General features: G+C 34.1%; 1 protein-coding gene across 1 annotated transcript in view; it reads right to left on the bottom strand.

Annotated features, from left to right (window-relative positions):
* Positions 1-15,255, bottom strand: part of LOC142222988 (uncharacterized) — a 184,005-nt gene extending 168,750 nt beyond the window's left edge. The window contains exon 1 of the mRNA XM_075292941.1: positions 15,142-15,255. The gene's annotated coding sequence lies outside the window, so the exon portion shown is untranslated. The remainder of the gene's footprint in view (positions 1-15,141) is intronic.
* Between the last annotated feature and the right edge of the window lie 586 nt (positions 15,256-15,841).

Here is a 15,841-nt window from a genome sequence, read left to right as displayed (position 1 = left end):
TTCGACGCGAACACTGTCGTCCGGAATAACTGATAGTCTGTAAAGCGCATTAAAGACTTTTCACATTTCAAAAATGTGAAAAATTTTAAAATGAGTTGAAAAACAGTAGGCAGTAGTGGCCCCATCATAGTTTACACTCACAAGCAGAGAATGAAGCCGACCCATTTTGCCTCCGGCGGCGACGGCATATAATATGTCTCTTCGGCGGCGGAAAATTATCCATTTTAAAATAGATTTGAAGACATCAGAAATGTAATGAGATTAATGGTGTTTTCTTTTCTGAAAAAAGTGCTTTGCCGTCATTTTGTCTGTACAGAATGCGCATTTTTAAAATGTTACCAGCAACCTAAAAAAATGCTATCATTTCAGCGGGCAAAAAAGAATTCAAAGAAGGAAACAGGGCAATCGCAGCACTCTCGTTTGTTGGCAGTGCTGAAAATGCCCGTAATTTGACTCTATGCGTGGCACTATTTTCACAACAGAATTCGAAGCCTTTTCGCACTTTGCCTGTTTTTTTAGAAAAGAACTTAAAAAGTACATTTTCCGGCCAAAATGCAAAAAAAAAGTGCGCATTTTTCATAAGAAAAGAAAACGCCATAAGTGTACAACTAATCTTACAATCAAATTTACACTTCATTAAGATTTTCTGCTCCAAAATTTTGCAAAATAAGTATAGCACCTTGAAAGGTGAAATGTTCAACATTTTGGCAAAAATACGACAATTATTAATACATTCTTCTGATTTGAACCGATATTTTTGAATAATTGGCGGCTAAATTTGAGTCGAGATGAGTGGACATATTCACCGAAGGCATCGACCATAGCCATTATAATACATAGATGATCCACTCTTCTCTTAAAAAAATGTGTCAGTTCCAAAAATTAATTTTCTGACATTTCGTTTTGATTTTTTCGTAAAGAGTCAGTCCCAAATATCAATTTTCACGCATTTTGTGTTGTTCGTAAAGAGCAACGCTGCTCAAAATTAAATTTGGTATTTTCGCGGTTTTGGTCACAATAAGAACTTTTAATATATTAATTTACTTATAAATCCTCTGTTGCATCAGAAACGTTCTAATTTTGTGTAAAATTGGCAAACTACAAAAAGGAAAACGAAAGAGATTGTAAGCGTGCTCTTATTTTTCTCGTTTATTTATATTATATTCGGAACTGTCAAACTTAGTTTGACACCCATGGCTCATCTGCTAAAAAAGGGACAGCAGTCACTGTTTGCTGAAATAGCAAACATTTCCTGCTATTTTTAAAACGTGTTTTATTTTGGCTAAAAGAAATAAAAATGTCAACTTAGGAGCTATCCTAACATAATTAAAACAATATTTTATGAATATCTATAGTATTTGACCAAAAATCTGAATATTTATCGAATTGAGGCATAACAGCAAGCAATATGTTTGCTGATCGTATTTAGGAGCTTGTAAGTATATTACAGTGCAAAAATATATCAAAAACTACTTTTGGTTCTTAAATATGCTTTGGGGAAAAATTTATAATCTAAAAATTTTATAAATTGTTGTTCATTTGGCCCTGAAGTACAAAAATATAACAGCAGACATCGACTGCTCTTTTTTCTATGAGTGTATGTATTATAATGTCTATGGCATCGACTGGCAAAAAGTGGTCGGCGGCGTAACTTGGCGGTTTCACACTCTGCTACAAGGCTTTAGAATATATTTTATTTGGTAGGCTGTGAAAGATTTCATTCGCCAACTTTCTAACGGTTTTAAGATTTTGCTAAAAAAATTCGATCGAAAAGGCTTGTCATAATACATAATACACGATATTATCCTTTTTGACTTTTGAAAATTTGCCATTTGATATCTCTCTATTTTTCTAAATAGAGAAATACACATAAACAGTCGCCCATCGACATTCGCTATTATTTTGCTAACACTATTATACAACCTTGTAATCGATTACAAATAAAAGCGATAACAATCAACTGTTGGTTGTAACGGCAATATATTGTAGACGTTATTGTTAAGGTACATTTTGATGTATTAAAGAATTCAGTTGTGAGAAAAAAGCAATTTTTAATTAAGTGGTGTTCAAAAGAAGTATTTTACTAAGATTTTAGCTCTTCCGATATCAAACTTGGATACCTGTAAGTTTTACATTTGATATGAAAATTATATTCACTAATCTCCCATTCTCGATCAATTTCCATAGGGCTAGATGTTGAATTGAATGAATATGACACTTCATTTATAAACAGGTATGTATTTCGATATTTCGACTATGGTTTATACTCAAAGAATGTTCACCATTTGTGGTATCACAATGGACTAGGTGACTCTATGTGAACCTAAAATAACAGGCTTCCACCAGTTTACAGCAAAATATATGTATGCTACAATTTGGTGTACTACTTAGGCTATGGTCACACTAGGCAAATATTTGACCAAAATGAGTGTCAAAATTTTTTCCATAACCATTTTCCAAATATCTGGATATAATTTTTGGAAAATAATCATACCATGATATTATATATCCAATATGAGCTAAAAATGTTTCCTGGCTGTGGCGACGGATGTTTTTTTTTGATTTCTGTCAAATATTTGCCTCGTGTGACCATAGCATTAGTATGTTCCCTTGGCCTTTGTTCTTGTCGGTCACTTAGTTTTTGTTATTCATTTGTGTATCCATATTTTGTCGACGGTCACAGAAGACACAGAAACTTTCCTGGATTGAGCTGTTCTAAAATAGTTTGAGCTCTTTCGCGCATTATTAAACTGCGAAGTAGGTTGTTTGTCATTTTATTTTCTGTGGTAGCAGTTTTACAAGTAACTGAACATGGCTCATCACAATCCACGATGAGACCATGTTGAAACTGTGTTTACAAAAGACAAAGTCTACTACTTGTGGTCTTCAAAATCAACTTTTGAATATTTTGAAAATTGAATCAAACCGACTAAGCGACTGTTTATGTTGGCCAAGCTCGACTTTTTATAGTGACCAAAAGCGACTAATCGAACTTTAACAAAAAAGATAAAAAGTCGAATTTAAAACATAAGAGGAAAAAGATTTATATATTTTATTTATATTTTTATTTATTTATGTTATGTAATTTTATTTAATTTATAATTATATTATTATTTATGATTTTTCGGAGCCAAAGTTTCATTAATCGCAAAAGTTGATCTCGATTTTATCAATTGAATACCCGATTTTTTTTGTCGGGAAGTCGAAAAGTCGACTTTTGGAAAATTCTAATTTTCTACTTGTCTACTTTTTCCAAGTTTGGAAAAATTAGAAAGGCCAACAATTTGATTCTCGTTACAATGCCTATTTGAAACGTGTTAAACCAATCTTCCGGTAGCCATCTAAGGAGGAAAGTCGCCATACACAATAAAGCTTTTTGATTTTGCAGCGCGATATATTTTCCAAAACCAGGGTTCGGGACACTGGCCGATTTTGCTATTGGTAATTTTTTCTAAAATCTGCCTAAAATTTTACGATAATAAATCATATAATTATAAATTGCTTTCGCATTAGGAAGAAAGGCAAAATGCTTTTCGGACCATCTTCGTAATATGATCGCTATAAATCATGACCTTAATTTCCATTAGGAGGTTCCATGTACATCCAATACCTCGCAACATTAAATGCAAATGCAAACTTGTCAGCTTTACAATAATATCCATAAAAGCTCCGTTTACCTCGTATGCATTTTCGGCCATTTATACATTAGAAGTTTCACTACAGCACTATTTGCCAAATAAATCCCCCAAAGCATTTAGACGGAAGGATGGTGGTGCTCAAGAAAGACTTTAGCTTTGGCAGCATGAGTTTACCTTCGTTTGTTAGTAAGCCTCTATGTATCTTCTACCTGGTTGAATATGAGTCGGGATGATTTTGTGTATACGTATGCGAGGTAATTGTTTAGCCTAGGTATGTTAACTTGGCCAGCATATGTTGAGTGCTTACCACCCACACAGTTGTAAAATCCTTCTCGCCGCAGAAACGGAAACGGATGTTAACAAATAGCCAACGGAAATTATGCTGATTAGATTGCTAGAGGGTAGAAATTTCAACGTGTTACAGTCACTATCAAGATATAGTCCTTGAATGCTGACAACATGTAAGGCCATGGCTTTCATCATTATAGCCTACGACGGTGTAGTCAGAAGATTATGAAGATGAATGAAATTAATTTTTGTTATTTAGTAAAGAGGGAGCGGTGTTCCGTAATATACACAGAAAAAAGTGAACTGTTTAATGGGAAAAATGAACTACCTCGTGCAGAAATTGAACAAGATTTCATACTCCATAGGTCTACATTAATGTTTTATTTTAATATCGACAAATTACATAAATTTTTAGATTTTTAACTACCGTTTACGAAATTCTTATTCTTCATGGGCCCGTCATTGATGTTTCATTCTTTGCTTCATTGTTCATGACTATGAAGACTCTGAGATCATCTGTACCTTCTCACAAAACTCTCGCATTATTGTCCTTTATCACCTTTACTGTCACAAAGTTAAATGAGTTTGTAAGGTTAAGAGGTATTTAGACACTGTCACAACTCCATTGAATATCGGTATGTGTGAAGTGGCGTATTTAATCTGCTCATGCAATTCTGTGTTTCTAGGCAATTAAGGTCCATGGGACTTCGGTTCAGCGTAAATGCTGAGAAACTTCATTGTTGGATATGCAATCGCAATCATATAATGGTCACATTAGGCGTATACCCACTCCTCCAAAAAGGTGATTCACGAATAGATAAGAAAAAAAAAAACAGTCAAATAGAAATGCACAGAAAAACAGGCTTGTCGGGTTCCAATAACTTTGTGTTTCCGAACCAGAGAATCAAAGAATTGCACACTAAGGATGTATTTAGATTTGAATTTTAAATTTCTATGGCATGGTGTATAATTAATAAAAATTAATAAAAAATAAAATTAAACAGTGTTTTGTAGATGATATAGAGCTGTTTCGAATTAATATATACTAGGACCACCCAATATTTGTGAAAAAATTTAATCTGATGATAATTCGTACAGATGTTAGTACGATTTTAATCTCGAATTTAATTGATACAATTATATTTTCCATTTAATTGAAAATGTGTTGATAATAATTTGTCTACACCGACTTATATTTGTCCAAATTGTTAGTTTAACTTTTCGAAATAAACGGACCTCATTGAAAATAATTGATCTAATATATGGCCAATATTGGCTCGATTATAATGGATTAAATAAATAAAAAAAAAAAAAAAGATGTTTCTAGGTTGGACTGTGGCAACGATTTCGTATTTTAAGCATTTCAGGGTAATAATCACCAATAATTCGTTGGACCACCAAAACCAATGACAAATTTATGTTAGCACATCCCCCATTCTATGGTGGAGACTAGAAATAGTTGCGTATATAAACTTCAAAATATATTTAGTATCTTTAAACCATACAATCTACATCATCATGGAAACCTTTTTTTTTACTACTTTTGAGTTTACATCAGGAATTTTATTGTATGAGCTAAGTTGGTGTGTAAAATCCTATTGACTTGAAATGTCGAGCAATTGGACATTTTTGGTTTCCTCTTGCCATTTTTGAGACACATATCGGAAAAATGGTTTTTTGTATATGTGTGTGTGTCTTTCCTAGGATCGAATAGTAAAAGAATATTTGCAACAAATACTCGCTCACATACTCGCTCACATACGAAACACATAAAATAGCAATAATAATAGCAACAGCGACCAAACAACATTGAATGCATTGATCTTGATTTAGTATGTGTGTCATTTCAAATACCATTTCCGATTTCCGCTAGCAATTGATATGTTCATTTTTCTTTGCAATAGCCAACGTGAGTCACAAAGCAAATAACAGCGAGTATGAAAAGTTAGACTGAAGGCCTTTTTTTATATATATATAGAGTTCTTATGCGTCATAATAAAATTAATATATGTACACAGAAAAAAATATCACGGAAATATTCCCAATTAAAAAATTAGTTGATACTAATAAACTTTTAATCAAACTAGAAACATTTTACGCAATGATTGAACATTTTTAAATTTTCAATTAAAAAATAATTGATACAATTAACTTTTTAATCAAACTCGGAAGACTAACGGACATTTTCATGCAGCTCCGTTAGGCTTTAACTCTCAGTTAACAGAAAGTAAATTGCAAATATCTTCTCTCCGGTTAACAATAACTGAAAAATTTTCGACAGTTAAGTTCCTAACTGGCATATGGAATATATAGGCAACATGGCAGCTATGTCCATAAAACGGTTTAAAAGTTCGTTATTTAACGGAGCACTAACGGAGCTTCATGAAAATGGGGGTAAGTCAGTTAAAAATTATGGATTTTTTTAATTAAAAATGTATTTGAAAAAAATCAATATTTTAATCAAGCTAAAAAGTGTTTAAAAATATTTATAGAAAGTAATTGAAATATAGTATAGTGATTAAAAATAGTTATGTTTTTAATTAAAAAATTAATTGCATTTATAAATCAACATCAATTAAACATTTAATTGAATCAAATTGAAATTTGGTAATGAAATCAATTAATTTTTTAATCAAGTATTTTTTTAATGCACAATTAAAACTGTGATTGATACTATCATTTTCGTGATTGCAGACATTTCGATTAGAAAATTAATTGGATCAATTAATTTTTTGATTGAATAAGAAAAAAATTCTGTGTGATGGAGCAAAATGTTATTTTTGGATGGAATATTTTTGCCGCAAAATATATTGTTTTCTCACCAATCATAACATGGTTGTCGAAATCAAATACATAATGTCCGAAAAAGTAATATGGTTTCGACAAACATGTTATATATTCACCATCATATTCCTTCTCTGGATGTATACTTTTACCAAGGGCCTTTTACAATAAACTCCCAATCAATTTGCAGCTGTACTGTTGCGACAAACACGTTATAAATTCACCATCAAAAAATTGCTCCATAAGGAATATGACATCTGTTGCGACAAACACGTTATATATTCACCATCAAATAATAGCTCCAGAAGGAATATGATCATCTCATATTCCTTCTCTGGATGTATAATTTTACCAAAGGCCTTTTTCCATAAACTCCCAATCAATTTGCAGCTGTACTGTTTTTTTGTCTTCGATCTCTTCGCATGTGGTCGTAAGTTTATTTTGCTGAAAAATCCTCCACTTCCGGTCGTTGAATTACAAAAGGGTGTTGGCAATTTGCTCTGACTTTTGTTCCGCTTATGCCACCATTCACTCCCCCTCATTCTTCACGTCACAATGAAAGAAACAGTGATAACCATTATTTCTAACGCTTTCAAAAAAAGACGATAACAAAACTGAACATTTAAAGTCAACATTTGATGAAGCCGTTTAAATGGTGAATTGGAGGAGTATTGTATGTGTGGTCGGTGCATATACCCTACAAGCATTTGGGAATTCATTTTATCGTCTTTGGCTAGAATGGCACTTTTTTGGATCACTAGGAAATTTTCTTATGGTAACAACAACAACAATAATAAGCACTATCCTGTGTGGTGTTTTCGTTTCGAAACAAATTTGACTCGAACAGAAGACTATCGACCAGAGAATGATGCCACCGAATCGTGTCACCGACTTTATTCGCCACCGATAAATTTTTCCCAGCCGATACCGCCGCTGATTACTCCAGCGTTGATAGACTAGTATATAGTTGCTAACTTATCTAAAATTTCAATATCTATCAAAATTATCATCACAAAAATGAAAAAAATTTAACCAAAATAAAATTTTGCTCAAATCAATGATTAGTGGCAGAGAATGAAGCCGCCGAGTTGCGCCGCTGATTTTAGCCGCCGCCGACCCTTTTTTGGTAGTCGACGCCGCCGCCGAATATGTCGACTCATCTTGACTCAAATTTAGCCGCCAATCAATCAAAAATATTTATTAAAACTAGAAAAATGTATTAATAATTTTTGTATTTTCTGGCAAAATTTTGAACTTTCGATCTACAATTATTCAATAATAGGTTTTTATAATAATTTCGCAAAAATCTTGCTCAAAATATATGAATGATATGAAATTTTGATTGTAAGATTAGTTGTACAATTAATCTCATAATCATTTCGATAACGTCAATTTGATTTTATAATGGTGAAATGTCTGCCGCCGAATATACAAATTTATATCGGCTTAGCCGTCAAGCCGCCGCCTCCGGAGGCAAAATTTTTGTATCATCCGCCGCCGATAAAAATGGGTCGGCTTCATTCTCTGATTAGGTGTCATTTTAAATATTAGTTGGGGAACTAATCTTAAAATTGTCCATAAACCATATTTCCAATGGGTATGCTAGTATGGTATTAGTTACCTGTAAAAGCTCTTTCTTCCTTCGCGAATATACTGTCAGAGAAGAAACATGGTCATTCTGGAGCAAAATGTTATTTTTTGATTACCAAACATATAATGGTTGTCGCAATCAGATTTAAAATGTCCGAGAAAATAGCATGGTTGCGACAAATATATTTTATGTTCACACATAACTTTTCTGGATGTACTTAGATATTTTTTCCATATAAAATGTTTGCATGGTGGGTGTATGTGAGCAAATACGTATTGTCTGTATGTATGTTAGTGTTTTGTTAGCATTCGGCCAACTTCACCATAACTGCAGTGTGAGTTTACGGAAATGATTGTTGGTTTTTGCTGTTTGCTCTTGCCTGACTGAACTCCTCACTCACTCAGTTTCTCTCTTACTCTGTAAACTCCTCACTTTTCTCACTAGCATTGTTTTGCTTGCCAATTTGGCACAAATACCATTTAAATTGAAATTATAATTGTTTGAGGGAATGAGAGGGAAATGCATACAGAAATATACACAGGCACTCACATAAACTCAAGCTGTTCTATATTCCTAATTGAAGATTGCATGGGTATGAATTTAAGTTCTTTTCTTTGCCATTTCAAAAAGAAACAATCAAAGAGGTTTTCTTATAAAGTTCTTTGTTTCCTTTTTTTCCGTTTGTACAATATCATTTCTATATTTCCTACCACATTTGTAGTTGCTATTGTTATTGTGCATTTTACTATACGAGTAGGTATTTATGTACTCAGATGGTCTTTAGCGTGTTTGAACTTTTTGTTTTTGGCTAATTTGACTGGCACCTTAGAAATGTCTTATTTAGGGGAAATTTCGTATCTACAATTTTGATTGAAACAAGGAAATTAATTGCTTGAATAGTCGGTTCGCATGGTATATCTCTAAGAGGCTAAATATCTCTCTAGGAGGCTAAATATTCCGTGATTACGGCTCCTTCAGGGGATACTTCAGTTCTGAATTCAAATGAATTATAGTTGCCTGGTGTATTCCCACTACCAAGGACTCACATTAGGTGGATTTTGAACTGCTCAACCATCTCGTCGAAAATGTCGCGACATCCAATTTTAGTTTTGACTGTACACTAAAAACCAGTTTACTTTGATCCAAAGATTTCGACATTCCCTCAAGGATTTTGGTATTGATTCTGAGCCAAAGGGGCTGCCTTTTTACATGCAAAAAAAAAAAAACGTTTGGAAAAGGTGTACCGAAAACGTTTTTCATTTGTTAGAGTTTTTTGAATTTCTTCGAAAATTTTAAACTTTTATCACAAAAAAAAATTCGTTTGTTAAAAAATTTTTATTTTTTTCAATAAAAAAACAAGTAAGGAAAGTCTAAAGTCGGGCGGGGCCGCCTATATTATACCCTGCACCACTTTGTAGATCTAAATTTTCGATACGATATCACATCCGTCAAATGTGTTGGGTGCTATATATAAAGGTTTGTCCCAAATACATACATTTAAATATCACTCGATCTGGACAGAATTTGATAGACTTCTACAAAATCTATAGACTCAAAATTTAAGTCGGCTAATGCACTAGGATGGAACACAATGTTAGTAAAAAACAAGTAAGGAAAGTCTAAAGTCGGGCGGGGCCGCCTATATTATACCCTGCACCACTTTGTAGATCTAAATTTTCGATACCATATCACATCCGCCAAATGTGTTGGGTGCTATATATAAAGGTTTGTCCCAAATACATACATTTAAATATCACTCGATTTGGACAGAATTTGATAGACTTACAAAATCTATAGACTCAAAATTTAAGTTGGCTAATGCACTAGGGTGGAACACAATTTTAGTAAAAAAAAATATGGGAAACATTTAAATCTGAAGCAATTTTAAGGAAACTTCACAAAAGTTTATTTATGATTTATCGCTCGATATATATGTATTAGAAGTTTAGGAAAATTAGAGTCATTTTTACAACTTTTCGACTAAGCAGTGGCGATTTAACAAGGAAAATGTTGGTATTTTGACCATTTTTGTCGAAATCAGAAAAACATATATATGGGAGCTATATCTAAATCTGAACTGATTTCAATCAAATTTGGCACACATGACTATATTACTAATTGTACTCCTAGTGCAAAATTTCAACCAAATTGGGCCAAAACTCTGGCTTCTGGGGCCATATAAGTCCATATCGGACGAAAAATATATATGGAAGCTATATCAAAATCTGAACCGATTTCAATCAAATTTGGCACACATGACTATACTACCAATTGTACTCCTTGTGCAAAATTTCAAGCTAATCGGGATAAAACTCTGGCTTCTGGGTCCATATAAGTGCATATCGGGCGAAAGATATATATGGGAGCATATCTAAATCTGAATCGATTTCAATCAAATTTCAACCAAATTGGGCCAAAACTCCGGCTTTTAGGACCATATTAGTCCATATCAGGCGAAAGATATATATGGGAGCTATATCTAAATCTGAACCGATTTCAATCAAATTTTGCACACTTGACTATACTACTAATTGTACTCTTAGTGCAAAATAGGGTTCTATTCTGACCCAAATTAGGAACATGTGCCAAATTTGAAGGCGATTGGACTTAAATTGCGACCTAGACTTTGATCACAAAAATGTGTTCACAGACAGACGGACGGACAGACGGACATGGTTATATCGACTGCGGGACCCACCCCGAGCATTATTGCCAAAGACACCATGTGTCTATCTCGTCTCCTTCTGGGTGTTACAAACATATGCACTAACTTATAATACCCTGTTCCACAGTGTGGCGCAGGGTATAAAAAAATATAAAATCGAATAATTTGTGAGAAATTTTTCTATAGAAATAAAATTTTGACAATAAATTCTATAGAAATAAAATTTTGAGAAAAAATTCCACAGAAATAAAATTTTGAGAAAATTTTTTATAGAAATAATATTTTGAAAAAAATTTCTATAGGAATACAATTTTGACAAAATGTTCTATAGAAATAAAATTTTGACAAAATTTTCTACAGGAATAAAGTTTACCACACATTATTAAAGATCAAGCCTTGCCGGCTTCTAATTTCCTCCTCTAGAGCCACCAAAATGTAAAAATTATTACAAATTATTTTGAGTGAAAATGTCCTACATTGTGGCCCTACGTCCCTACAAGACGCTAAATATTAGAAAAACCCTACATATAGGGAATTTCCCCTACTTCTAGCAACACTGGCTGTGTTGATATTGCGCCTACGGAGTTAGTATGCCACTAATATTGAGCCCATTATTAAAAAAGAGAAAATCGTTAAATTAGTGTGGGTAATAAATCAAAATTTGTAAAAATCGAGCAATATTCTTATGTAAAAGCTACAAGTACGTATAAGTACGATCGGCTAGTACATCAAAATTTGAAATTTGAGTAAAATTGGTTAATAAATAAGAGTATTATGGCCAAATTTGGGAAAATAGAGCGATGCATATATATGGAAGCTATATCTAAATCTGAACCAAATTGCATAATATTTTGCGGGTTTGATTAATACCACAAAATGTTATCTTGTGCAAGATTTGAGTAAGATCAGTTAAGATATGAGGCCTGTATGGTCAAACATACGGTTATTAGGGGCGAATTTTTCAAAATCGGGTGATACATATATGGGAGCTATATCTACATCTGAACCGATTTCGATGAAATTTTGCACATATAGTTAGTACTATAGAGGACTGAATCTAGCAAACTTTTAGTAAGATCGGTTAATAAATAAGGGTTCTATGGCCAAATTTGGGAAAATCGGGCTATACATATATATGGGAGCTATATCTAAATCTGAACCGATTTCGATGATTTTTTGCACATATAGTAAGTGCTATAGAAGACTACATTTAGCCAAATTTGGGTCAGATCGGTTGATAAATAAGGGTTTTATGGCCAAATTTAGAAAAATCGGGCGGTACATATATATGGGAGCTATATCTAAATCTGAACCGATTTCGATGATTTTTGGCACATATAGTAAGTGCTATAGAAGACTACATTTAGCCAAATTTGGGTCAGATCGGTTGATAAATAAGGGTTTTGTGGCCAAATTATGGAAAATCGGGCGATACATATATATGGGAGCTATATCTAAATCTGAACCGATTTGGATGAAATTTTGCAGACTTGAAGAGCGACGGAAAAGATTTTGCCAAATTTGGTGACGATGCGTTTGCAAAAACGCGCAACGTGACCCCATTTGTCGAAATCGGGCGATACATATATATGGGAGCTATATCTAAATTTGATCCGATTTCTTCCAAATTCAATAGCGTTCGTCCTTGTGCCCAAAAAACTCCCTGTACCAAATTTCATCAAAATCGGTTAATAATTGCGACCGGAACAACAAATACATGGACAGACGGGCGGACACCAAGCGCTAGATCGACTCAGGAGGTGATTCTGAGTCGATCGGTATATATTTTATGGGGTCTAAAATCAATATTTCTGGTAGGCACATTTTTTGGCCGATCAAACTTATTATACCCAAACCACTATGTGGTTTAGGGTATAAAAAGGTGAAGAAAAATATTTATTCACGCACGCTCACGTACGATACGTGTGGTAGCCAATCCCACTCACGCACCTTCACGAAATGAAACCAGTACTCAAGCACGCTCACTCACGAATTTCTTTTAAAGACTCACGTTCACGCACGATTCACGACAATTCACGTGATTCACGACAAATTCACGAGACTCACGATATTTTCCAAACGGAAATCAGCAAAGGTAACAACATTCAAAAATAGAATATAGTTCGAGAGCCTAATTAATTTCAGTTAACATACGAGTGTGAATTAAATCTTGATTATTTTTGTGAGCGTGATTTTGAAGAAATTTTATTCACGCACATTCACGAACCGATTTTATTTCTCACGCACGCTCACGCACGCTCACGCACGCTCACGCACGCTCACGCACGCTCACGCGCGCTCACGCACGCCCACGCACGAAATATTTATTTTAGTCCCATTCACGCACATTCACGAGAGTTGTTTTGGATTTTGTTCACGACTCACGTGATTCACGCGTGTCGCGAGAATTTCGTGTCATGCGCACACCTCTATTCAGTATATTAATTTAATTCAAATACGTTTCTCTTTACTTTAAAGGAAATACTCCTTAATTCAAAAACATACGACTTTAACGGATGGACGCAAATTTCTAAGCTTCGTGTCCTAAAATTAATAAAAAAAATTTAAATCAAAGATTATAAACTTTCTTTTAATTTATATTTTATTATTTTCAAGAAAATTTCCTTTAATATTATGTGAATTGCGCATCCTTAAATTTAAGTTGCATAATCTTTCATATTAGGTCAATATTTTTTTCTGTGTAGCTAACCTTAATAACCATTCAGAAAAATGGAAATTTATATATAATTCACAACTTTCGACCATTAATGGTTCAATGAAATCTCTTGCATTCGTCTTGGAAAATTTCATATCTTTTGGTGAAAAAAAAATTGATCCTAATCCTTATGGAGCAACTTTAAGGATTTTCTATCCATTATTTTCTTCACTCATCCATAGATGGTAATTTCTTGGTCTTTTAATTCTTTTTACATCGTATAGCAGTCACTTACTTTGGCATGATGTTTGCCAACTCCTTCTCTTTCGCCTTTACTTTTATGTTCACAACCAACTGACTGGCACACGCACCATGTGAAAGAGGGCTCTCCCACAATGGAAGTACTTCCGAATGGAGAGTAGAAGGCCACATTACAAATACTATGGTGAATAGCATAGAATATTATAGGTAGCCATGTGGAAGAGGTGGTGCCATGTGGAAGAAGTCACTTGTGCACCTAGAATTTATTTTGTACTCTGTTGTTCGCGTTGATTTCTGATTTTTCAATTACCTTCATATCTCGCTTCCTGTGTTGCTCCGTATGATTGACGTTTAATTTAATTCCTACTTTTGCGCTTCGCTGGCGATTGTTGTCTTATGTTATGTTGGAATGTACTCCTGAGACACGTTTCATTTAAATTAAATTTGAAAGTTACATTCTATGCAAGTGGTATGTTTAGAATTTCGCCATCATCTCCCTATTTTGGGATTTGCATGGAAAATTTAATATGGGCATTATAGATGATTCTTGGAAAATGAATTTCCGATGAATTTGAATGTGCGTTTTGGGACAATTGGAAAATCAATTTTGATTTAAGTGGGTAGGTGATCAGATGGCTTCAACAGTGTAAAATGGCAGTGAAATTAGAGCTCCCATATGTAGCCATTCTTCGGTAGGTTCGAGTTGAGTTCACAGAATTTATAGTAATGATTTGTTGATATATTAACTCAATAGCAGTGCATCGCTTAGCTTAATTAAATTTTTGGCGATGAAGTTCTGTTAAGAACCAGTGTTAATCGATAGTATGGTGAATTTAACCGAGGTCGTAGTTCATTCCAAGACGAATTTCATGAAGGTCGTCGAAAATCAGTTGTTGTTCCGGAAACAATTGGTACTGAGTGTCAATTGATATTGCAAGACCATCTCTGGTCACATGGCGACTGTCGCAAAGTTGTAAACGTCGCATACGCGTCGTAAATGTAGAAAAAGTAACAAAAGTCGCAAACTGAAAATACTATAGTCGCGTCAGCTAGGCAGCGAATTCGATGATATCCAAGACGATGGTATGTGCGAAGAAGTTTTAATTCTCAGGAATGTTCACAATTTTCGGTTTTAGTCCCCACATTTTCCCTATTGCCTTTTGCACGAGTACAGGGTAACCGTGGATTTTCTCGTCCTTTCTTAGCTTTAAGTTCAGTCTTCTGTCCAATATAACCCCAAGGTATTTTGCACACTCACCAACGGGAATTTCGATACCACCTAAGAAAATAGGCTTGACCATGGGAAAACTTTCACAAATTTCTGCAGAAACTCACAGCGAATGCCGTCAAACTAAATTAAAAAATGTTCAGGATTTCTCCTATTCAAATTTTGGTTCTCTACAGTAGGTTTACGACTTTTGCGACATACGTATTATACCGTCGCAAAAGTCACAGTTTGTGACAGGCCAACCCTGCATGTGACATATCGTGAGATTGAGACAACCTTAGGCATTAGTGATACCAGCATATATTCAATATGATCGTAAAAAAATCGCTCAAAAATAGCTCGTGACGATTTGTCGGCGATTCCAAATACTTATATGACATCGTGACAGGTGATGAATCTGTGTTTATGCGTATGGGCCAAAAAGTAAACAGCAGTCGACAGTATAGGTGTTTCAGGATAAACCAAATCTATTAAAAATTGCTCATGCACGAAGCACTTCCACACAAATGATCGTTTGTTTTTTTTTTTTTGGGAAAAACTGGACATGTCGCAATCGTACCACTAGAAGAATAGTCAATTCTGAGTGGTACACAACCATTTGTTTACCAAATGTCTTCCAAGAAATCAGGAAAACCAACAGCCGAAGACGGATCCCTCTTCACCACGACAATGCGAGCTCTCATAATCCGCCATAATATCCTAATTGGGCCCCGAATAACTTTTTATTTAT

The sequence above is a fragment of the Haematobia irritans genome, chromosome 1 (genome assembly GCF_050003625.1).
Source record: "Haematobia irritans isolate KBUSLIRL chromosome 1, ASM5000362v1, whole genome shotgun sequence".
Lineage (NCBI taxonomy): Eukaryota > Metazoa > Arthropoda > Insecta > Diptera > Muscidae > Haematobia > Haematobia irritans.
This window is presented reverse-complemented; position numbering and strand designations above follow the sequence as displayed.